This window comes from Capra hircus, chromosome 1, assembly GCF_001704415.2.
Source record: "Capra hircus breed San Clemente chromosome 1, ASM170441v1, whole genome shotgun sequence".
Classification (NCBI taxonomy): Eukaryota; Metazoa; Chordata; class Mammalia; order Artiodactyla; family Bovidae; genus Capra; species Capra hircus.
In genome coordinates this window covers 35,435,664-35,460,238 of record NC_030808.1, presented here as the reverse complement: position 1 = coordinate 35,460,238, position 24,575 = coordinate 35,435,664, and positions in this window count along the sequence as shown.

The following is a 24,575-nucleotide window of genomic DNA, read 5'->3' as shown; positions in this document are numbered from 1 at the left end:
GGTATAAATTACTATGCATAAAATAAATAAGCTCCAAGGATACATTGTACAAGACAGAGAATATAGTCAATAACTTATAATAGCTATAAGTAAAATATAACTTTTAATGTTGTGAATTGCTATGCAGTATACCTGAAACATATAATATTGTAGATAAACAATACCTCAATTTAAAAAGAAAAAGCTTTCTCCTGGTTTCAAGAGACTTTTTATCTGTGTCATGCACCTTTTTATACATGAACTGTTTTGGGAGATTAAAAATAAATGAACATTAAACACTATAAGAATATCTATTAATTTAGTCATATATTTATATAATAGTCTAATTCTCTGTACAGAGAAATGTTTGTAATCAATTTCAACACTCAAGGATTTTGTTCTCTATCCTATTTTCTATTTAGCTTTTTATTTTATGTACCATATACAATATATATTGCTCAGCTTTAAAATTGTCTATCAAGTTTCAAGTGGTAAAAATGTTTAAAATTTTTTGAATTTTTAAAAAATTTGCTTATTTTCATTTACCGTTTATTCTATGCTATTCTTGTCTTCTTACTTTTATGAGGCCACACAGGTGGTTCAAGGCTTTGTTTCGTGTTAAAAAAAAGTTTACTGGATATCTTCTGTTTGCTCCTCAAAATCCATCCCAGGTCATCCTCCACCCTGCTCCTTCCTCCCAGGAGGCTGGCTTTGTTAGTGTACATCAATAGGCTCCCTTATTCTGTGCTGCCCTCCTATTGATTCTGCCAATGGGAAATTCGACAGGTGACCAAAAAGGGTGAGAGAAGGATGCAGACAAGTTTATTCTTCTGGTTCCATCTCTGCAGGGTCGCCCTGTGTTGGGGCTGTCCCTCAACTAAAGGTCAATGCCTCTCTGGAGGAAGCCTCTTCTACCCTATTTTCTCACTCTAGGTTCCAGAAACTGGTACCTCTCCATACCCATCCTTCCCTGCTTAGAAGTGGTAACAGATCTGCAGATCCACCCACTGGTTTGGCATTATCCTTTGTGACTTCTGTGCATCCTGCCCATATCTTTGCAAATAATTTTATAAGCCCTCCTTAAAAATGGTACACTTTTTGTGTGTGCAGTCTGTTTTCATTGCTTTCCACTGGAAACTTGACTTAGATAAATAGGTTTCTATCTTGGCTCTGGTGATTATAGATTCCCTACCCCCACTCTGGGCCCAGTTCTTCCTAATAAATTTAGATTACTCATGTGTGTTTCCTTTTTGTTTTGAGATATGCTTCGGTGACTCCCAATAGGCATAACTTTTATCATTTTCCACCAATTTCCTATATTTCCATCCAAAAAAATTGTATGCATCAGTAAAACAGACTGAACTTCAAGTGTTTTGAAATGTATTAAGAAAAGGTCTGTGAATGAAACCTTCACAAAGTGAGCAATTTGCAGTTGAAAAGCAATTCCAATTACCAGTAGCCAAGTTCCTAGGCTTCTTTGTGATGGTATTTGTAGCTGATTAAATTTCTTCTAATTATATGTACAGGCACACAACATGAAAATTAAATGAAACATATTACTTCTTTGGGAAATAACAATGTATTCCTGAAATAGCATTCTGAATATGACATTCTGCTCCAAATAAGTGAAATCACAATTAGCATTCTGTATTTAGAACAAATGTATTCTTATTGGGTTTATATAAAATAATGAGTGGAAACTTAATTTTTAAAAGCTGGAGTAAAATTTCCTAACATCATTCACTTTTCTTCAATTTGGCTAGAAAAAAATAAAGGCCATTTTTAAAGAAGCATTTTCCTACGGTAAGAACAATAGATATTTTGAAGATGTTTCTAAAATAAAACATCTTATAATATATTTAAGGAATATATTAAGTCATAATCTAGTCAAAGGCAAATGAAAAAAATAAAGATAATCTCTATGCAGTTTTTAATAGATTTATTTTTAGAGCAGTTTACATTCCCAGCATTATTAAGCTGAAAGTACAGAGATTTCTCATACATTACTGGCCCCAAAGCATGCATAGCTTCCAGAATTATCAAATGCCCACGAGGGTGGTACATTTGTTATAACTGATGAACGTACATTGACATATCATAATCACCCCAAATCCACAGTTTGCATTCAGCTTCACTCTTAACATTGTACATTCTACAGGTTTGGAAAAATGGTGATGTATACCCATGATCACAGCATCATACAGAGTAGCCTCACTTCCCTAAAAATCCTCTGTGCTCAGCCTGTTTAGTACTACCTCTCCCTAGCAATCACTGATCCTTTGAGAGATTCCACAGCTTTTCCTTCCCCAGAATGTCATATTGTCAGAATCATATGGTATGTAGTGTTTTCAGGTTGGCTTCTTTCACTTAATAATATGCATTTATTCCTTTGTCTTTTCATGGCTCTTTTATTTTTAGTGCTGAATAATATTGCACTGTAAAGATGTACCACAATTTACTTACTCATCCACTGAAGGATATCTTGATTGCTTCCAAGTTTGACAGTTATCTCTTCACCAGTGTCTGTGGGCATCAGCCAGTTGTTGAGAGCCTGAACAGAACAAAAAGGCAGAGGAAGGGCAAATATGCTGTCCACTTGAGGTAACCCACCCATCTTCTCCTGCCTGACAGCATCGGAGGTCCTGGTTCTTGAGCCTTTGGATTTAGACTGAATTATACCACCAGCTTTCCTGATTCTCCAGCTTGTAGACGACAGATCGTGAAACTCCTCAGTGTAAACTACTGATGGTTCTGTTTCTTTGGTGACCTGGCTAATATGGACAGAGATATGAATTGTATCCTGTTAACATTTACATCTGGATCAAGCCATCCAAGTTTCAGATTCAGAAGTTTCCTTCTGAGATTCTATTTCACAGTTTGAAATATGTTGTCTGTTACTTGCTATCAAGTATATACTAAATATTAAAAAGGCAGATCTATAATAGATCTATAGGGTATAGTTTTCCTCATCTGCTCCCCACAACATGCATTAATCAATAATTTTTCCCTTGTTTATAAAAACAAATAAAGATTAATGGATATATAAAGGCTGTCTATATTTTATTTTTGTTGTGAAAAAAGTGTATCAAACTCTTCACATGATCTGTTATTTCTCACTTACCAATATATCTTGGAAAGGCTTTCATATTTCATTAAATAGCTGCATCATATTTCCTCATATTTATGGACCAAAGTATAGTCAACCAAACTCTTCTCAAAGATCTGCTTTTTTAGAGGGGGATTATTTTTGTGTTTGAAACAAAATTGCAATAGACATCCTTGTTCATCTATTTCCAAACATTAGTATTTAAAAACTGTCAGAGAATGAAAGTATAGCTGTGTATACAAGAAGGGTATAGAGATATGAATTTTTAGAAAATTGCTATCCAACCTTTTGAAAACCATACGCTTTTTCTTTCTGAGGAACTGTTTGATGCAGAGTTTATGTGGTTTTTGTGGGACTGATTTTACTCACATTCAAAAGTGCCATAAATTCAGAAATTTCTAATCAGATATTATTATCATCCTGGTCACAGAGGGTAGCTAAAATATGGACATGGGAACTGTTTAATAAGATCCTATGAGGTTTTTACTGAGACTTCTGGGACTAGATACTGGTACTCTTCTGCATACATAATGACACTTCCAAAATGCAAGTACCAGAGTTGCTACAGCAATCTGGGAATTGAATCAACATAGAAGATGGAGATAAAAACAAGAGTGAGAGAGAGATTTTGGGGTCCTGAATCAAGCTGAACCTGAAATCCATGGCTTTTTATCTCACAAGCCAAGAAGTTTTCTTTAGGAGTTCGCCTGATTTGAATTAACTTCTCTCCCTTGCTACCACAGTAGTCCTATGTAATAAAAAGAGTATAACTATTTAAAAATACATATAGTAACATATTTTCCCCAAATTTCAGTGATTTATATATCCATAAATTAGTGGGAGTATTCATTTCTTCACACATTTGCTAACTCAAATCCTATTAAACATTTCAACTTTTGTCAATACTTTGGGCAGTAAAGGTATCGTATTGTGATTTAATTTGTATTATCTTTGTTGATGAAATTGAGTATGCTTTCTTATACATCACTCATTAGGATTTCATATTTGAATTGCCTATTCTTTGTATGAATTTATATCCCCTTTCTGTTTCTAAATCACTCATTGTTATACATGGGACTTTAAATGTATTTAAATCTATCCAGCAAAATAGCCATTTACATTTTTGAAGATATTTTCTCAAGCATACCCCCATATTAACTCTGTTTGACTTACTGACCCTACTCTCACCTTTCTTCTTCTTTCTTCTGTGTAATAATTTGTAAAATGTTCACTATGCAATATCTAATTGGCTCTGTCTGAAATCCTATGCTCTATTAACATATTCAACACACATGAGAGAAATATTTACTTCTTTGTACAGTTTAATAATCTGGGGCTCTTAAGTACTGTCCCAATTGACTGAAAAATAGCAAATGACCAAAAGTCATGTTTTATAGGAATGAAGAAATTGTATATTGATATCGCTTAAATGGTATCTATTAAATTGTGTCTCAAAGGGTCGTTTGGAAACATAGTTCCATGAAATATATGCTCTAACTTCTAACTTGAAATCAATAAACATAATCCTTTTGGTTATTTATTTTCTATGAAACATCAGTCTGAGAAAACCTCATTATATATTTTTCTTCGCCCATTATATTGTATATTATCATATCATAATACTTTAGCAGCGTTAGTGCAGCTCAGATAAGAACTCTCCAGAATTAACCACTCTGTTTATCACCCAGGTAAACCTCACTAATGGCCATTTGATTTCACCATTTCATATTTTTAACATTTCTATATTAAATTTAGTCATAAGTTATTTAATTCAGTGTCTGTAAAATGTGAGTCACATCTATACTATTTGCAAGCCATGATGACCATAAGGCGGCTGAACTGAAAGTGTGGGGGTGGGTGGGGTCCTGGGGCTGTGTCAGAGTGAAATGAGGACCCCAGGAGAGGCTGGGGAAGAAGCCAAAGGCACATATACTCACCGCACATGGCCTCACAGTCGGTCTTCCTGAGAATAAACTGTGGGCAGCTACTCTTAAGAAACTAAAACATGGACTTCAAGTTCCTGTAGATACCATGCCTTCTGAATATACCAGATATGGCCCATCACCTGTATATTTACGGCCCACAAGCTAGGAATGTTTTTCATATTTTTAAATGGATACATGACAAAAGATTATATAAGTACCAATATTCTATCCTCTATTTTATCACTTAACTCCCCAAATGATTTATTTTTTGGCCCTTCATGAAAGAGTGCCAATCACTGAATGAAGCATAGGTGCCCTAAAACATTTCAGCAATTTTATTCAATATCCAATTAAGATGGATATTTCATCTATTACACCATGATCAGATCAAGACAAGACAAGCAAATCTAAGTCCTATAAAAATGCCTTTGACTTTGCTGAAAGATTAGTGATTTTTCAAATATCATTAGGGCATAATTAATGGACGTGAAGAATAGTACTGAAAATATTTACACTAATGAGCCCTCTGTGACCTATATGCTCTGAAGTGCCAGTATTTGCAACACTTCTTAAGTTTTCTGTTTAAAATTATAAAAATGTTTTTTATTGATTTCTTGGGGTGTGGAGAGGGGAAGGGCATTTTATTGTAATAACAGTATCAAGCTGTAAAAGAGAATGTCAAGGTTAAGGAATATAACAAATACCTATGAAAGCAGGCTATAAGTCAGCTAATAAATTAGAGGTGGCAGATAACATCTATAGGTGCCTGTCCTCTGGATATTCTTGGAAGAATATGTTCCTACCACGGTTGTCAAAGATTATGCATCGCTGAAAGAAGTTCATGCTAATCAGTCCATGACTGACATTCTCCTTGGATCTGTTCAAGTCCTTCATGTGGGGCTAAGTCATCACTGAAGATACATAAATGGAAATAAATTAAATTGATTCTTTCATCAAATTGCCTTGCAAGAAACGCATCAGCAAATTGTCCTTTAGAAAAGTGAATAAAAAGAAACTATTTTGAACATAATTGCATTGATTCATAAAAATAGGAACAACATTAGGAAAGTAAAAAACCTTCAGTAAAATTTCTCTCAAACTATGTTCTATTGTTAGTAATCAATAGACCACAGCTTCACTGATTGTTGCCTCAGCAAAATATACATACTTTGAATTTTATGGTAAAATGTCAGACATACAAAAAGTGACATAATAACATGTTTGCACCTGTAAAGTAGCTTAGCAAAAAGCATTACCAAAAACAAAAAGTGTAGACCTTCATTAACAATTACCCTAATCCCTCTCATATAAATCTACAATCCTGAAAAGGTAATTTTTTGGTCTATTCCCAGGCATGTTATCATACTAAAATTCAGTTCAGTTCAATTCAGTTCAGTCACTCAGTCATGTCTGACTCTTTGCGACCACATGAATCGTAGCATGCCAGGTCTCCCTGTCCATAACCAACTCCCGGAGTTCACTCAAATTCGTGTCCATCGAGTTGGTGATGCCATCCAGCCATCTCATCCTCTGTCATTCCCTTCTGCTGCCGCAATCCCTCCCAGCATCAGGGTCTTTTCAAATGAGTCAACTCTTCACATGAGGTGGCCAAAGTATTTGAGTTTCAGCTTTAGCATCAGTCCTTCCAGTGAATACCCAGGACTGATAACCTTTAGGATGGACTGGTTGGATCTCCTTGCAGTCCAAGGGACTCTCAAGAGTCTTCTCCAACACCACAGTTCAAAAGCATCAATTCTTCGGTGCTCAATCTTCTTCACAGTCCAACTCTCACATCCATACATGACCACTGGAAAAACCATAGCCTTGACTAGACGGACCTTTGTTGGCAAATAATGTCACTGCTTTTTTAACATGCTATCTAGGTTGGTCATGACTTTCCTTCCAAGGAGTAAGCATCTTTTAATTTCATGGCTGCAGTCACCATCTGCAGTGATTTTGGAGCCCAGAAAAATAAAGTCGGGCACTGTTTCCACTGTTTCCCTATCTATTTCCCATGAAGTGATGGGACCAGATGCTATGATCTTAGTTTTCTTAATGTTAAGCTTTAAACCAACCTTTTCACTCTCCTCTTTCACTTTCATCAAGAGGCTTTTTAGTTCCTCTTCACTGTTTGCCAAAAGGGTGGTGTCATCTGCATATCTGAGGTTATTGATATTTCTCCCGGCAATCTTGATTCCAGCTTGTGCTTCTTCCAGCCCAGCATTTCTCATGATGTACTCTGCATATAAGTTAAATAAGCAGGGTGACAATATACAGGCTTGATGTATTCCTTTTCCTATTTGGAACCAGTCTGTTGTTCCATGTCCAGTTCTAACTGTTGCTTCCTGACCTGCATATAGGTTTCTCAAGAGGTCGGTCAGGTGATATTGTTTAGATTACTTTAAATTTTCTAGGAAGTGGTATCATGTTCATGCTGGACATTTCTTTCAGCATCTTATTTTTTCATGTAGTATTGTGTTTTGGAGATATTAGCACAAATAGCTCCAGCTCATTAACTTTCACTGCAGTGTTTGTGCTCAGTCGCTCAGTCGTGTCCAAATCTTTGCAGCTCCATAGACTATAGCCTGCCAGGCTCCTCTGCCCATGGGAGTCTCCAGGCAAAAATATTGGAGTGGCTTGCCATTTCCTTCTCTAGGGGAGCTTCCTGACCCAGGGATCAAGCCTGTGTCTCCTGCACTGGCAAGGCAAGCAGATTCTTTACTGTTGTAGCCACACATTCTGGGAAACAAACTCACTCAGAAGGACAATACAGATAGTGGAGTGCAGTTTATCACACCGGCGGGCCCAAGGCAGAGTCTCCTCTTAGCCATGGACCCTGACCAGTTTTTCTGAAAACCTTATATACCCTAAGTGTACGTGCCCAAATCCACTTCCCCAAATTCCCTGAAACTAGTCTCAACAAAGGAAAATAAAAATACAATCAAAGTTAACCCATGATTCATATGTGTTAAGCCTTGGTAGTTAACAGTGGACAATTATCAATAAGCCTGTGGTCATACCCCAGTAAGCATAATAGAATTTATGATTCTATTCGGTTACACAGATAATTAGGGTATTCTTTTAGGCAACAGAGAGTCTAGGTACAAGCCCTAGGGCTCTTCCTTCCAGGGGGCCTGGTTTTCCAGTTGATATGTCATTTCCATAGATACTGGGCATACAGCTCAAAGTCCACAGTCCAGCCTAAGATGGAGTCCTGCTTTCAAGATGGAGCCTGTTCTGTGTGTTTCCTCTTTCATTACCACTAGCACCTCTTAAGCCCATAGTGTGTATAATGGTGTAAATATAAAACTGTTTCTATCAGTATCCTGTTATGTGTCTCCCTACGTACATGTGCAAGAGTTTCTCTGGGGTACATTATAGGGATTTAAATTTCTGTATTTATGATTATGCAAATTTGATCAAAGATATGTCCTGTTATGTTTTCTCCAATGTAGCTTCTATTTATTTTTTGCCCATCCCTCTTCAGCAAAATAAAGTTTTTATTTTTTTCACCTTGTTGGTAGCATGTGACATTATTAGACTTTTCAATATTTGCAAGGCTTTTTGAGATTTGAATTCTCTGATTGAGGTTAAGATTTGTGTGTGTGTTTTCTTAGGCTGTCATGCTTCCTCTTCATTAACAGTTCATATATTTTTGTCAGTTGTGCTTTTTGATTAATTATCTTTTTGTTACTAGTATGTTTGGTTCTTTATCTGCTCTAGATATTAAATATATATAAGTGGTATGATGACCATATCTCTCAGGCTTTGCTTGTCATTAAATGCTTCCCCATTTAAACATACTTTTGAGAACTAAAACTTTGGATTTGATTAAGAAAAATTCTCCTACCCTGACCACAAAAACACCCTTAAACATGTTCTAATAAAAATTTAAAGTTTAGTTTTTCACTTTTAGATCATATTCTACTTAGATTGTTGTCTATAGTATGAACTAGAAATTTAATTTCTTTTTTCCAGCTAGGTATTCATATTGCTCATTGATGCATTAAAGTTGATTTTTTTCCAAAATATTTTATCTCACATTTTTAGTTGCTATTAATAATGAATTTAATTCAGGTGCACAGTGTATATTATAGTCAGAATGAGAGGTAGCTAAAAATTAGTTTAAAAATCCTAATACATTTCAACTATCTATTCTAGGGAAACTATCTTTCGTTTTGTAGTGTCATAATAAGTTCTTTAAAATAATTGTCAAACTTTTGTAATCTTCCATCACTGTTTTCTTAACTTTCCATCAAAATGCCTGTGAAGTTTATGCTTCTCTGAGGATTATAGTCATGAGTGAGATGACCAATTAGACTTTGTAAAATTAAGGAGGTTTTGCACGGAGGTAATGTGTGACTCAAGTTCTGAAACATGAGTGGGAATGGATAGACTCAGCATGGTAGACCAGCACAGACAGAAGGAACAATAGGAGGAGAAGGCACAGAGGCAGCAGCTACAGAAACCCTCCCTGGGGGAGGAAGAGGCAGAGTGAGCCAGGGCTGCATCCTCAAGAAGCTTGTTTGCCTTGTTGAGATCTCTTTGTTGTGTTTTCTGACTCTTTGTGACCCCATGGACTGCAGTACTCCAGGCTTTCCTGTTCTTCATGAGTTTGCTCAAACTCATGTCCATTGAGTCAGTGATGCCATCGAACCATCTCATCCTCTGTCACCCCATTCTCCACTTGCCTTCAATATTTCCCAGCATCAGGATCATTTCCAATGGGTTGGTTCTTCCCATCATGTGGCCTAAGTATTGGAGATTCAGCTTCAGCATCAGTCCTTCCAATGAATATTCAGAATAAGAATACTTAAGGTTGATTGCTTTTAAGATTGACTTGTTTGATCTCTTTGCTGTCCAAAGGACTCTCAAGAGTCTTCTCCAACACCACAGTTCAAAAGCATCAATTTTTCAGTGCTCAGCTTTCTTTATAGTCCAACTCTCATATCCATATGTGACTACTGGAAAAGCCATAGTTTGACTATAAGGGCCTTTGTCAGCAAAGTAATGTCTCTACTTTTATTTTTTTATTATTTTTTTCAGATTTTATTTTATTTTATTACTTTACAATATTGTATTGGTTTTGCTATATGCTGTCTAGGTTTGTCATAGCTTTTCTTCCAAGGAGTAAGTGTCTTTTAATTTCATGGCTGCAGTCACTGTCTGCAGTGATTTTGGAGCCCAAGAAAATAAAATCTGTCACTGTTTCCACTTTTTCCCCATCTATTGGCCATAAAGTGATGGAACCAGATACCATGATCTTAGTTTTCTAAAAAAAAAAAAAAAAAAAAAAAAAAACCTCTTGAGCTTCCCTGGTGGTCCAGTGGTTAAGAATCTGCCTGAAAGCACAGGGAACATGGAATCGATACTTGGTCTTGTAAGATTCTGCATGCCGTGGGGCAACTGAGCCTGTCAACCACAACTAAAGCCTTTTCCTAGAGCCCACACTCAGAAACAAGAGAAGCCACCACAGTGAGAAGCTGCACACCACAAATAGAGAGTAGCATCCACTCACCTCACCTACAGAAAAGCCCTCAAACGGCAAGAAAGACCCAGTGTGGCCAAGAATAATAAACAAATAAATTTTGAAAAAGGAAACTCTGATAGCAGTGTGTGTGTGTTTGTGTGTGTGTGTGTGCGCACGCGCATGTGCATGCACGTGTGTGTGGCAAGTCTTTAGGGATTGGAGCCTGGAGGCAGGATAACCATATATTTTAACTATGTAGAAATTCCATATAAGAGTTATCATACCAGTACTAAGGGAATGCCATATTCAAGCACAATTTAGAGGACAGATGCACCTGTATTTTCTGAAAATTGAATATGGTGAGTGAAGAAGCAAAAACATTTAGAGAAGGGTCACCCCGGTTCATTTTCTAGTAGCTGGTTGATATTAATAGTTGATAGTTATCGATAGAGAGGCATACACCAAATCTTGAAGGATGAGTAAAAGCTAAGATCTGATAAAACCAGTTCAGCAAGTAAATTCTGAGTGCTTGTTATTTGTCAATCCCTAGGCATTGATAGTATTCACCATAGAGGATACAAAGTTCATAACAATGTTGCTCATTTTGTGTGAAATATTGCCTGACAGCAGTTGGATGGCTCTTCTCCTTTGTTACTGAAGATCAGAAAAGTGAAAAGGGTCTTTCATTACATCTTTAGATGTAATATCAAATTCCAATATTGTGCTGTGAACATTTTGGATTATTTTTGTATAAAATGTTATGGGATCATGTAAGTTCAATACAAACCGATTGTTGTAAAAAATTAAATCAGGAGGGAATTCACAAAGGGCAGTCACTTGTGAATGGTTTGATTTGGGTGCTTTTTAATTTTACACTATATTTTACTCATCTTTTTCCAAATATTCTGTTATAGATATGCACACATTTTATATTCTGATGAAAGTTAATGGATTTCTTTAAAAAAAAAAAAAGAAAGTTAATGGATTCCTATAAAATCTGAATGCCTTAAGGTGTCTAATTCTTCCTGAATTTTCATTCAGGCTTTGTCTTTGAGCTGAAGGTAGTTTTAACTGTGTAACACATGTCTGACTTTTCTGTAAGCATAGTTATTTTCCTTTAAGTTAAATTTAAAGCACAATAATTTAATCTGCCTCTGTATATCTTGACATGGTCTTTTTATTATGAACTTTCTGTTTCTATTTTCAGCAGCTATTGTTTTGTGAAATAATTACAGAATAGGCATCGTCTGGGTCAACCATTGGCTTGCCATTCACCTATCTCTTTATGAAGACATATTGAATACTTATCTTGGATGTTTTTCATAAACTCTCATTCATAAAATGTTAGGGACTTAAATACCTTGAAACAACCTGTTAATCTCCACTTATGAAAAATACCCAGTGCTATCCTGGGAGACCTCCATCTGTCAACACCTGATCTCAAATTACTCCTACGTTTTTCCTGTGGTGTGCATCCCCTCTTCCCCTTTCTAAACCCTGAAACTGACAGAGATGACTGGATTTTGCTCATGGTATTAGCCATTTGCCCCCTTTTCACTATGCTCTGCTAGATAGAGAAGTGACTGCTTAAAAGCCACTCAGTGCAAGCTTTATATTCACAGGCACAGAGCCAAAAATAACTCTTGTTTCCCACTTACTATGCAAGTAATATTAAAGGTGTATGTCTCATGATTGTGGAAGGCAGTCCTACTTGAGCAGGAGCTACTGCCTCTCCTTAATCAAGAGCCCACTGTGAGCTGGGCCATAAAGGCATTGGCTAGCCCCTGCCAGCAATTAACACACGACATGCTGATCATTCTTGGCAAACCCAAACAGGAGCCTGGTGCCAGAAAGGCAAGATCAATCTTGAAAAAGTGTGGCCATCTGTTGGCACTGCCCATTCTTCCCACTGGGCTTATAGATGGCACAAACACCCATGGTGCTTGTTTCAATGGATAGTGTTGTATTTCAGTTCTTACTTGTGAAGAAAACTTTTCTCCATCCTGAGATTTTGCTCATCCCCAGTTCTATAAGATGAAAGTCTACATTGATGATTTAAACTACATAAAAGGAAAGTCTTCCTGCCTGATACATACAAGAAAAAATTTTATTTGGCTCCTGAGAAATGATTCCATTGGGATTCATCTGGTAATGACAGTGGAAGTCAAAATGATAATACACATCCAGTGGAGTATTTCTCCACCCCAAGCTTCACCTCAGGCCAAGATCACCAGGCTTAGCAAATAAGCATATAGAATGCCCAGTTAAATTTTAATTTCTGCTAAGCATCACACTTTGGAAGGGTGTAGGGGAACATACTTATAACAAAAATTTATAATAAATTAAGATTTTAATGAATGTCTTTTGGGACATTGTATATATCTGCATTTGTGTGTGTTAGTTACTCAGTTGTGTCTGACTCTTTGTGACCCTATAGACTGTTGCCTGCCAGGTTCCTCTGTCCAAGTGATTCTCTAGGCAAGAATGCTGGAATGGGTAACCATTCTCTTCTCTAGGGAATCTTCCCAATCCAGGGACTGAACCCAGGTCTTTTGCACTGCAAGTGAATTCTTTAATTTCTAAACCACCAGGGAAGCTCATATATGTCTTTACATATTTGCAAACATTCCCATGTATATTTAAGTAGGCTTAACCTCAGATATGCAGATGACACCACCCTTATGGCAGAAAGTGAAGAGGAACTAAAAAGCCTCTTGATGAAAGTGAAAGAGGAGAGTGAAAAAGCAGGCTTAAAATTCAACATTCAGAAAACTAAGGTCATGGCATCTGGTCCCATCACTTCATGGAAAATAGATGGGGAAACAGTGGAAACAGTGTCAGACTTTATTTGGGGGGCTCCAAAATCACTGCAGATGGTGATTGCAGCCATGAAATTAAAAGACACTTACTCCTTGGAAGAAAAGTTATGACCAACCTAGACAGCATATTGAAAAGCAGAGACATTACTTTGCCAACAAAAGTCCATCTAGTCAAGGTTATGATTTTTCCAGTGGTCATGAATGGACGTGAGAGTTGGACTGTGAAGAAAGCTGAGCACCGAAGAACTGATGTTTTTGAACTGTGGTGTTGGAGAAGACTCTTGAGAGTCCCTTGGACTGCAAGGAGATCCAACTAGTCCATTCTGAAGGAGATCAACCCAGGGCGTTCTTTGGAAGGAATGATGCTAAAACTGAAACTCCAGTACTTTGGCTACCTCATGCGAAGAACTGACTCACTGGAAAAGACTCTGATGCTGGGAGGGATTGGGGGCAGGAGGAAAAGGGGACAACAGAGGACGGGATGGCTGGATGGCATCACCGACTCGATGGATGTGGGTTTGAGTGAACTCCGGGAGTTGGTAATGGACAGGGAGCCCTGGCATTCTGTGATTCATGGGGTCACAGAGTCGGACATGACTGAGCGACTGAACTGAACTGAATAGTGAAGTCACTCAGTCGTGTCCGACTCTTTGTGACCCCATGGACTGTAGCCTACCAGGCTCCTCTGTCCATGGGATTTTCCAGGCAATAGTACTGGAGTAGATTGCCATTTCCTTCTCCGGGGGATCTTCCCAACCCAGGGATTGAACCCGGGTCTCCCACATTGTAGACAGACACTTTACTGTCTGAGCCACCAGGGAAGAATAATATATTTAATTAGGAAAATCTTTATAATTAAGTACCTTACCATAGGAAATTATCGATTATTTTTTTCTCTTTGGGGTATCAATGAATAATATTCTGAGGTTAGGAGGGAAGAGGTGGCAAGAATACATGAAGAAGTATACAAAAAGATCTTTTTGATCCAGATAACCATAATGGTGTGATCATTCACCTAGAGCCAGACATCTTGGAGTACAAACTCAATTGGCCTTTGGCAGTATCACTATGAACAAAGCTAGTGTAGGTGATGGAATTCAATTTTACCTGTTTCAAATCCTAAAAGATGATGCTGCTAAAGTGCTACACTAAATATGCCAGCAAATATGGAAAACTCAGGAGTGGCCACAGGATTGGAAAAAATCAGTTTTCATTCCAATATCAAAGAAGGGCAATGCCAAAGAATGTTCAAACTACCCCACATTTGCACTCAATTCCCATGCCAGAAAGTAATGCTCAAAATTCTCCAAGCCAGGCTTCAACATGAAGCCTGCATGAACCAAGAACTCCCAGATGTTCAAGCTGGATTTAGAAAAAGCAGAGGAACCAGAGATCAAATTACCAACATCCATTAGATTATAGAAAAGCAAGAGAATTCCAGAAAAACATCTACCTCTGCTTTACTGACTGCACTAAAGCCTTTGAGTGTGTGGATCACAACAAACTGTGGAAAATTTTTAAAGAGATAAGAGTACCAGGCCACCTGACCTGCCTCCTGAGAAATCTGTATGCAGATCAAGAAGCAAGAGTTAGAACCGGACATGGAACAACAGACTGGTTCCAAACAGGAAAAGTACATCAAGGCTCTATATTGTCACCCTGCTTATTTAACCTATATTCAGAGTACAAAATCTTGGGCTAGATAAATCACAAGCTGGAATCAAAATTTCCAGGAGAAATATCAATAACCTCAGATATGCACATGACACCATAGTTATGGCAGAAAGCGAAGAGGAACTAAAGAGCATCTTGATGAAGGTGAAAGAAGAGAGTGAAAAAGCTGGCTTAAAACTCACCATTCAAAAAATGAAAATCATGGCTTCTGGTCCCATCTTCATGGAAAATAAATAGGGAAACAATGGAAACAGTGAGAGTCTATTTTCATGGGCTCCAAAATTACTGTGGACAGTGACTGCAGCCATGAAATTAAAAGACACTTGCTCGTTGGAACAAAAGTGATGACAAACCTAGACAGCATAGTAAAAAGCAGAGACATTACTCTGTTGACAAAGGTCCGAGTAGTCAAACCTATGGTTTTTCCAGTAGTCATGTATGGATGTGATCCCAAAGTGGGCTGAGTGCCAAAGAATATGATGCTTTTAAACTGTGGTGTTGGAGAAGACTCTTGAGAATCCCTTGGACAGAGAATAGATCAAACCAATTAATCCTAAAGGAAATCAACCCTGAATATTCGTTGGAAAGACTGATGTTGATGCTGAGGCTCCAATACTTTAGCCACCTGATGTGAAGAACTGACTCATTAGAAAAGATCCTCATGCTGGTAAAGCCTGAAGGCAGGAGGAGAAGGGGACAACAGGGGATGAGATGGCTGGATGGCATCACCTACTTGATGGACGAATGTGAGCAAGCTCCGGGAGATGGTGAAAGACAGGAAAGCCTGGTGTTCTGCAGTCTGTGGAGCCGTAAAGATTTGGACACAACCGAGCAACTGAACAACAAAAGGAGGAAATCATTTAGCTTTTTCTCGAGTATTTCCTCTAAATCAAGATTTTGTGCCAGAAAGTGAAGTTTTTAAAGAAAAACCTCAAGTATTTTATTTTTATCATTCTAAAAGTGTATTAATGACAGTAGAGCTCAAGACACTGGGAACTGGAAAGTCCAGCATTGCTACCACCATGCCCCAAAAACGCCCAGCACTGGGAGTACTCCTCTTGGGTTTGGAGTGATTTGAGAAAGAAAATCCAGGTTCTAGTCAGGTGTGGACAAGGAGCTTGGCCGCCCTGTCTGCTAGTGCAGCGCGTTCCAGGATTTCAGGCTGGATGGCCACCCTCCCTGTACTGTTGCCACTGTCCCTCCCCTGCCCCTGGCACTGGTTTCTCCACAATCTCTCTATGACCTTCTGTCAACTCTGGCAGAACTTCTTCTTTCTCTCAGCCCAAAGCAGTTTCTTCAGATGTTAACAATGAAGTCACTTACTACAAAATAGAGACAAATCTTTCACCTCACTTTGATACAAAGAATTCTTGTCTCTCATCTTTCTTTGTTTATAATTTAGTATTTCCTATAAATTTTATTGCCATGACAATTTTAAAAAGAATTTTTTTAATTTAATTCTCAAGTAGATAATTATAATTTTAATAGGGACGAGTACAACTCATATGCTGTTCCAGGAACTGGTTCTAGCATAAACTGAATGATTTTGTGAGGGTTACAGACCAGAAATATGTTGTTGTTCACACTTTTCTGATGAGGAAACCAAGGCAAGAGCAGTTAACTTGGCCAGGTTCACTCAACTAGTTAGTGGTAGATCTAAGTCTGTGAACCGAGGCCATTCAACTTGACCTTTTCTACTCTTAAAATGAAATTATCTGGGTGGTATTCAAAAAATAAAAGAGGACAAATTTTCATCACAAAGGCAAATTATACAGGAGTTTGTAGACTATACCTCAGATATTATAAATGATGATGTTTCTTTCAGTCACTGCAGCTGTAATAAGGGTGAACCAATTTCTCCTAAGTTTTATATCTCACTTGTAAGATATTAGATAAGCTGACAATCATAACAGTGTATATAAAATCATAGAGATCTTTTCCAACTGAATTTGACTGAAATGACCAATTATTTCTCACTAATCAGCCAAATATTAATTGTACTGACAGAGCTTTTTCTACTCTTGACCCTTAATATAGGTTTTAATGTATTTTTTAAAAGATAATAGGTTTTTCAAAAAAACGTATGATTTGTGCAGTTTTCTAGAGGGCAATGAAACCCAGAACAATGTACTGAAGTGCCGAGATCAATGCGGTCAGTGTGCCCTCTAATGTGGGGGGATTTTTCAGAGCACTGTACAATAAAAATTCACCTTCCCCCACATAATAGCCTTCTTCTAGTTTTAATAGCTTTCCTCTAGTTTATTTACATCTCCTACCTCATCATTAGTCTAAGTCCCAAATATTGCAGCTGCATCCCCAGCAGATATGTCCCCACAGACCCCATCACCTGAACCAACGTACTAAGGCAGAATCATAAGTGTATACTTATACTGAGGCAACAAGGTCAGTGGGGTCAAAATCTTTGCCTTATTAATTTATTACTCAGAGATGACAAGAAATATCCTGATGGTACAAAAAGATTTGTTTCTTCCCATAATAGGAGTATTTGACATTTAAATTGTGCAAATGTTTTATATGAGTGAGTGAGTGAAAATCATTCAGTCATGTCCGACTCTTTGCAACCCATGGACTATATACGCCATGGAATTCTTCATTGGTCTCCCTCATTGCAGGCAGATTCTTTACCAGATGAGCCACAAAGGAAGCCCAAGAATACTGGAGTGGGTAGCCTATCCCTTCTCGAGCAGATCTTCCCAACCCAGGAATCAAACCCAGGTTTCATGCACTGCAGGCGAATTCTTTACCAACTGAGCTGTCGGAGAAAAGAGAATCACCTTCCTTATGAAGTGAAATTGCTCAGCCGTGTCCGACTCTTTGCAACCCCATGGGGTGTAGCATACTACGCTCTTCCGTCCATACGATTTTCCAGGCAAGAGTACTGGAGTGGGTTGCCATTTCCTTCTCCAGAGGATCTTCCTGACCTAGGGATCGAACCCAGGCCTCCCACACTGTAGGCAGATGCTTTACCATCTGAGCCGCCAGGGAAGTCCTGCCTGGATCATCGCTGCCCAACCCGCTTCTCAATAAAACCAAAATTTTGTGAGGAAGAATCAACTTATACAATATAAATTTTTTGTGATTTTAAGGTAATCTGTCTATGTTTCCACGTATTCCTAATGAAATGAAGCAAAGAGGAGAAAAACTAAGTTTTCTTTTCTCCAAAGTGATCAGGTTAGCGCTATTTTTTGTTGAAAGAGAATGTGGAAGCAGCAGAATTGTATTTAACTGCAAAAGCAAACTATGATCCCCCTACTGCTGAATTCTCAGTTTTTAAATACCATTCTCTAAAGTTACCAAGGATCCCAGGACAAATAGCTAATTCTAGGACAGAGGCAGAAAATATGCAACATGAGCCCTGGAGCGTTGGGCAGTACTAGAAAGCAATGCTCCAAAGTCAAAAGCAAAAGGTCTTGGCAAAGACATTCAGATGTCAACTGGAAAGAGCCTCCGATAGTCAAAATGAGAATAATCTGAGTGACAAAATAAGTAACTTGACATTGGATTACAATACGCCTGGATCTATAATGACATAAATAGGAGAATAAATAAATAAATGAGAGAGGAAAGAATTCCAAACAATATAAAGAGAAATACCCCTCTTCTGAGGTGAAATTTCAATTCCACTCCTTCGGGTTATTTGTGGATTTGTGTTTTGCTACCAATGACTAGACTGTGGAAAGGGCAGCTAGTAACTCTACAAGGAGAAAATTGACAAATGCTGCCCTAAACAAGTGATTAAGCTCACACCAATAGTACTAACGCATGTTGATACCGTGTGCCACCTGACAAAATGTGGTGAAAAGGGCATTTAATCTCAGAGCTATTCATCCTAACACACATCACACAAGTGTAACAGTGAGAAAGCTTCAGCCAGTCAGTCCCAGATTGAGGGGCTGTCTCCACACACCTCCTTAAGACTGAAAATCATGGAAAGAATGATACATTATCATGTATTATCATGGACTTGAAGAGATCCAAGAGACATTAAATATTGCCTTGGATTAGATCTTGAAATATAAAAGGGGGCATTTGTAGAATCACTGGTGAAACCTAACTAAATAGTAATGTACCAATGATATACTATGAGATGATATCATTATGGGAAATTGAAATTGCTGAGGGGTATATGAAATTTCTCTGTTTTAACTTTGTTAACTTTCCTGTAAATTTGAAAAATTAAAATTTTTTATTAAAAAAATAGACCATGACCTGTAACCATAGGCAAGAAACTAAGGAAGGTGATCCTGACAGATGTGAGGTTAAATTTATTAGAGTATGATATTCTACCACTGCTTAGAAAGTGAGGCTAGAGACCCAAATACCTGTGCTCTTCTGTAGAAAACTTCCCAAAGCACCAAAGCCATCCAAAATGAGGACAGTAAGCACAAAACCAAACTATCTTTGGCTTTATCTGTGTGTGTGACATTATCTTCATTGCTTTTGAATGATTCACTGTATATGATGGCAGGCAAGTATCTCAGTCAGTAAAGAATCTGCCTGTAATGCAGAAGACCCAGCTTTGATTCCTGGTTCTGGAAGATCCCCTGGAGAAGGAAATGGCAACCCATTCCAGTATTCTTGCCTGGAGAATCCCATGGACAGAGGAGCCTGGCAGGCTACAGTCCATGGGGTCACAAGAGTCAGACACAACTTAGTGACTAAACCTCCACCACCACTCTATATATTAGACAAGTGGAATTTTTATTTTAGTATGATTTATTTAAGCAAAATGACTGTAAGGGCAGTGTCAAAAATGAAGATAGTTGTAAAACTGAGAGAACTTCTTTTCTTTAATGTACCTTAATAGCACTTCTTCAATTTGCACATTCTAGACATGGAAGGCAGAGTAATAACTATTTCTGTTTCTTAAGTTGGTTGCTATGGCTACTCTGCAGCTGTGATATAACAAAGAAAATTATCAAGACTTTTTATGAAAAGGCAGATACAGCTTAGCTTTGCACAATCTCATTAATAATTTCAGGGGGGAGAAATAAATGTATATTGAAAATTCAAAAACATGTATGAAGGTGCAAAACTCTGTGTCCTTGAGGAATATGAAGAATAGACTTTTCTTTCTGAAATGAGAACACTTTCAGAACATTATGGTAATCATTTCCCATGCAATGGGTGAATATATTTGCATAGGAAAGCACTTAATAATGTATATATGTATGCATATTTGTATATATGCAAAACAGATAGGGTAGAGGCAGCAGATGTATTATTATATGTGATGAACAAAAAGGATTACCCAAACATTGTCTCTAAGGTTGTCAAACAAAGCAAATCCTTCGATATACTTGCCAGTGTATATTTAGATACTCCACTCCAGGACCAAGAATTATGACATTTTGAGCCACTATTCTTGCTTTCTAGGGCTCTTAGGTAAATTGTCTTAGAAAGAGCAGGTAACTAACATCTGAAAAGTTTGAGTTTTAATAAAAGTCTTTAATTTTGCCCTCTTCAAACTTCAACAAAGAACACTTTGACATGTGATATGCTGGAATATTAATCACAATACACTACTGCATAGTAGATGCCAAATGTCAGGACCTTAATATGCAAATTATATTCTTCCTGCTTAAACGGGAACTTGACTCTGGTTGCCTTTAAGTTTCTCTTTGGCTCAGGCTCCTTGAGAGAGCTGACGTCATAACTTGACTGTAAAGGAAATAATGCACATAGAGCTATTTGATTAGTAACAAGGGTAAAATCCTTTTAATATAACCTGATCAGAGGTCAGTTTGGGGTCCCTCTCATAGAACAAGCAGATTTTAGGGACTGGATTAATACTGATCTCTAGACTTGAATTTCCCACTAATAAAGGGTAATATAATGTAGTCTAAGACTTTTTATTTGTTCAGATCTTTTAACTCCTGAGGAACTAATATGCAACAACTGAATAAATAACTCCACACTCTGTTTTAGCAGCTCAGATGACCTCTAGGGGAGCAGACGATCAACCATATTCAGAATCAAAGATGGAAATGAGTCATTACCATTTGGAGAATCAAAAGTAAAAAGCTGTTTTCTACTTGGTTATTGGTTGATGTACATATGACTATGAAATATATAAGCATCAGCTGTGACTAAATTTTCATCTTAACCGTAGAGGAAAAATATTTTTGCAAAAATAAGTAAATAAAGATAATAAATAAGGTATGAAAGGAAGCTATGCATTTCAAAGCTCTATCTTTCAAAGAAAAAAAAGTTTTAATTCAGAAATTGTATTTTCTACAGTGATTGCTTTAACCTGACTTTGTATTATTTTCTAGGATTTTCCTTCGGAGTTCTCACAGGTCACCTTTTATTTTCTGTTTTCTTTGTGCCACTATAGCTGGATTGAAAACCTTTGTGTTCACAATCAAAGCTATATACAGTCATATTTTGCCTATGCTGAGCAAATTTTCAAGTGGTTAGAGGGCACAAGTTTATGATACAAAATGAAAGAGTTAAATTGAGCTCAGATAAATTGTTTCAGCATCTTTGTTGTAGGAGCTGTTTTAGTTTGGGGAGCGTACTGTTCTAGCATTAGTGTTTTCTTTTTTAAATCAGAATCTTCTGAGGAAGTGTTGATATACCTGGTATTATATACTGGCCTTTAGAACTACTTTCACCTCCTTTCTCAAATGCTGTTATTCGAAGATCTGAACTCATATCCTGGAAAGTTTGGCCTTTGACTCTTATTTCCCTGCATAAACATCATAATGGCAACTTCTATTTTCAAATTTAAGCTCTCTCTTTCAGAATTTTAATCCAGTTAGTCCTTTTCCTGCAGTGTGTAATCAATACTCGGGGCTTATTCTGTCTTTTTCAAAGAGTTTTCATTATAAAAGTTAGTAGCTTTGTACTCTCCCCTCACAGCTCTATTTCCAGGAAAATAAATGAAAAAAACTTCTTTGGTTATGCCCAATTAATTGGCATTTCCTCCTGTGCTTTCATTAATTTCATTTAATGACTAATATTAAACCACTTGGCTTTAGTTAAACCAAATTGTGTCCAAGTTACAAATTAAACAGTCTAAATTTTAATTTTGGAAGAGGAATTGAATTGTGCCTATATACTATTAAGGGGGAAATATCATCACACTGTTTAGGGAAGTGATTAAAATAAAATTTATTACACAACTTATAGATAGTTTTATGAATATATTACTCCCATATACAAGACATTTCCTACCCAACTAAGCAGTCTTTTTAAGGACTTCTGACTCACAATTGATGCTTTTGAACTGTGGTGTTGGAGAAGACTGTTGAGAGTCCCTTGGACTGGAAGGAGATCCAACCAGTCCATTCTGAAGGAGATCAGCCCTGGGATTTCTTTGGAAGAAATGATGCTAAAGCTGAAACTCCAGTACTTTGGCCACCTCATGTGAAGAGCTGACTCATTGGAAAAGAGTCTGATGCTGGGAGGGATTGGAGGCAGGAGGAGAAGGGGACGACCGAGGATGAGATGGCTGGATGGCATCACCAACTCGATGGACGTGAGTTTGAGTGAACTCCGGGAGTTGGTGATGGACAGGGAGGCCTGGTGTGCTGCAATTCATGGGGTCGCAATGAGTCGGACATGACTGAGCGACTGAACTGAACCTAACTGAACTCTACATTACCGCTGTGAAAACCTCATCTGATACTTGAAGATTATTTTGTAACATTGACTCAATTGGCTTCAAATGTATACTATTATTGAATGGTGACTCAGCTCTCTGAGCGTTTCACCTAGGAAGTTTGGTTTCTTTTTACTGCCATAATGGATACAGAGATCGCCAATGTCAACTTAGGAGCACAACCGGTCATCCTTTGTGGAGTCCCCATCTCAAAGAGCTATTTTTGGTCATGTTTGTGCTCCAGTTAAGATGCCCTCTAGATACAACATGCATTTTCTAGTTTGATGACTGAAGGGAAAAAATGGATCAAAATTATTGATTGTATATTAATGTTCCATAAGAAATCTGAGAACTCTCTTTTATATCTTCTACAAGGGAAGCATTTTTTAATTTATTAACTTCTTACTATTTAAACAGGCAGTTGATGTGTTTAATTAATATCATATTTTCTCTTGAAAAATAGTGCATTCACAGAAATTTATGAAAATATCATGTACATAGTTTATTATTTACTTGAGTTGAGATTTATACAAAGAAAGTTTTCTATAGTTGAGTATACTTATATAAAATGTTTGATGAAAGAAAAGATATCAAAATTTCATTGAAAATATATGGAATTTTATCATAGAACAAAGATTTCCATTAACTCTGCCTTACCAAAGTTGACAAAACCTATGTGCAACTTTAAGAAAAAATAGATCAGAAAAAGAAAGAAAGAATAGTTATACAGAATTTTGGTCTCTTCTATTCACTTGTTAAGAATAAAAAAAAACCTCTTTGAACATAAAAGTCTATTGAATAATCTATTAAAATGATTAATAGAAACATATTCTTAAATTTATAACAGGAAATAAAATTGCTTGAGGAAGTCAAAGAATTCCAGACAGTGTCCCTTCACACCAACAGAAGAAGCATCAGCAGCAGCCCAATATTTAAAAATTAAAATCTGCACTGGAGCCAGGGGCTGTACTCACAAAATAGCCAATAAAAGGCAGTTGTAATTGCTGGGAAAATAAATTGCTGAGGAGAGCATGTGACAAAAGAAATTAATTTTTTTTTCTTTTTCTAACCATGAAGTGCCCTGCCCCCCCAAAAAAAAACAAGAACCTTTTTTCCAATAGAAAATGGAGTAGAAAAGAATAATGTTAGAAAAAAACCTTTTTCTTCCTCTGACATCAGCCTGAAAATATCTTTCTGTTTTTCCTAGGGACATATTTACATAGGATTTTGTTGTGCTGTAAAGCTCGATTCAGATATAGCTGCTAACAAGGCATATCTTTGCCTCTTAAAGCTCTCATGGACTCTCTCCTCTTCTAATTGCCCAGGGAATGCGCGGTATCAAGATCCTTGGGCATCAGCTAATCGCTCCTAAGTGCTAGAAGCCGGGAGAGCTCTTTCAGAATGAACAGCCATCAGATACAGTGAACAGATGGCTGCTCCACAGTGTAAGGGCTACTCCCAAAGACATCCTTCATTTAGGAGGTGCCAAAAAGCCACGGATGGCTCTATTAACACAGTGGCTTTTTATTAGTTAAACGGCTTTTGATGTATTTAACTGAAATTTTAGAGAGCTTGCACAGGCATATTTTGTCCTAATAACTGTCAGTCTTCTCAATGAAAGATGCTTAACACTGACTGCATCTCAAATTCTTAGTAATTCACTGTGTGACTTTGCATCTTAGCTGATTCTTGAGTATAAATGAGTGTTTGCAATCAGGGAAATTGAAAACTCAATGAAGTTATAACTGTTTTGAAAGAATTGTACATTTTTAGGATTTGAATACTCCTCTGAAGTTAAAAAAAAAAGAATCAAAAAGGTACACTGTACCAGAAGACAAGGGGATATTTTTAAAATTTTATTTGTAATTATAAATAAGCTTTTGAAATTGCAAAGGGCACTCTTTTATATTTTTTGACTGAGGATTAGAGAAAGTAAAGCCTTTTAACAAACTTTGAAAAAGAAAGTAGTCTTCTA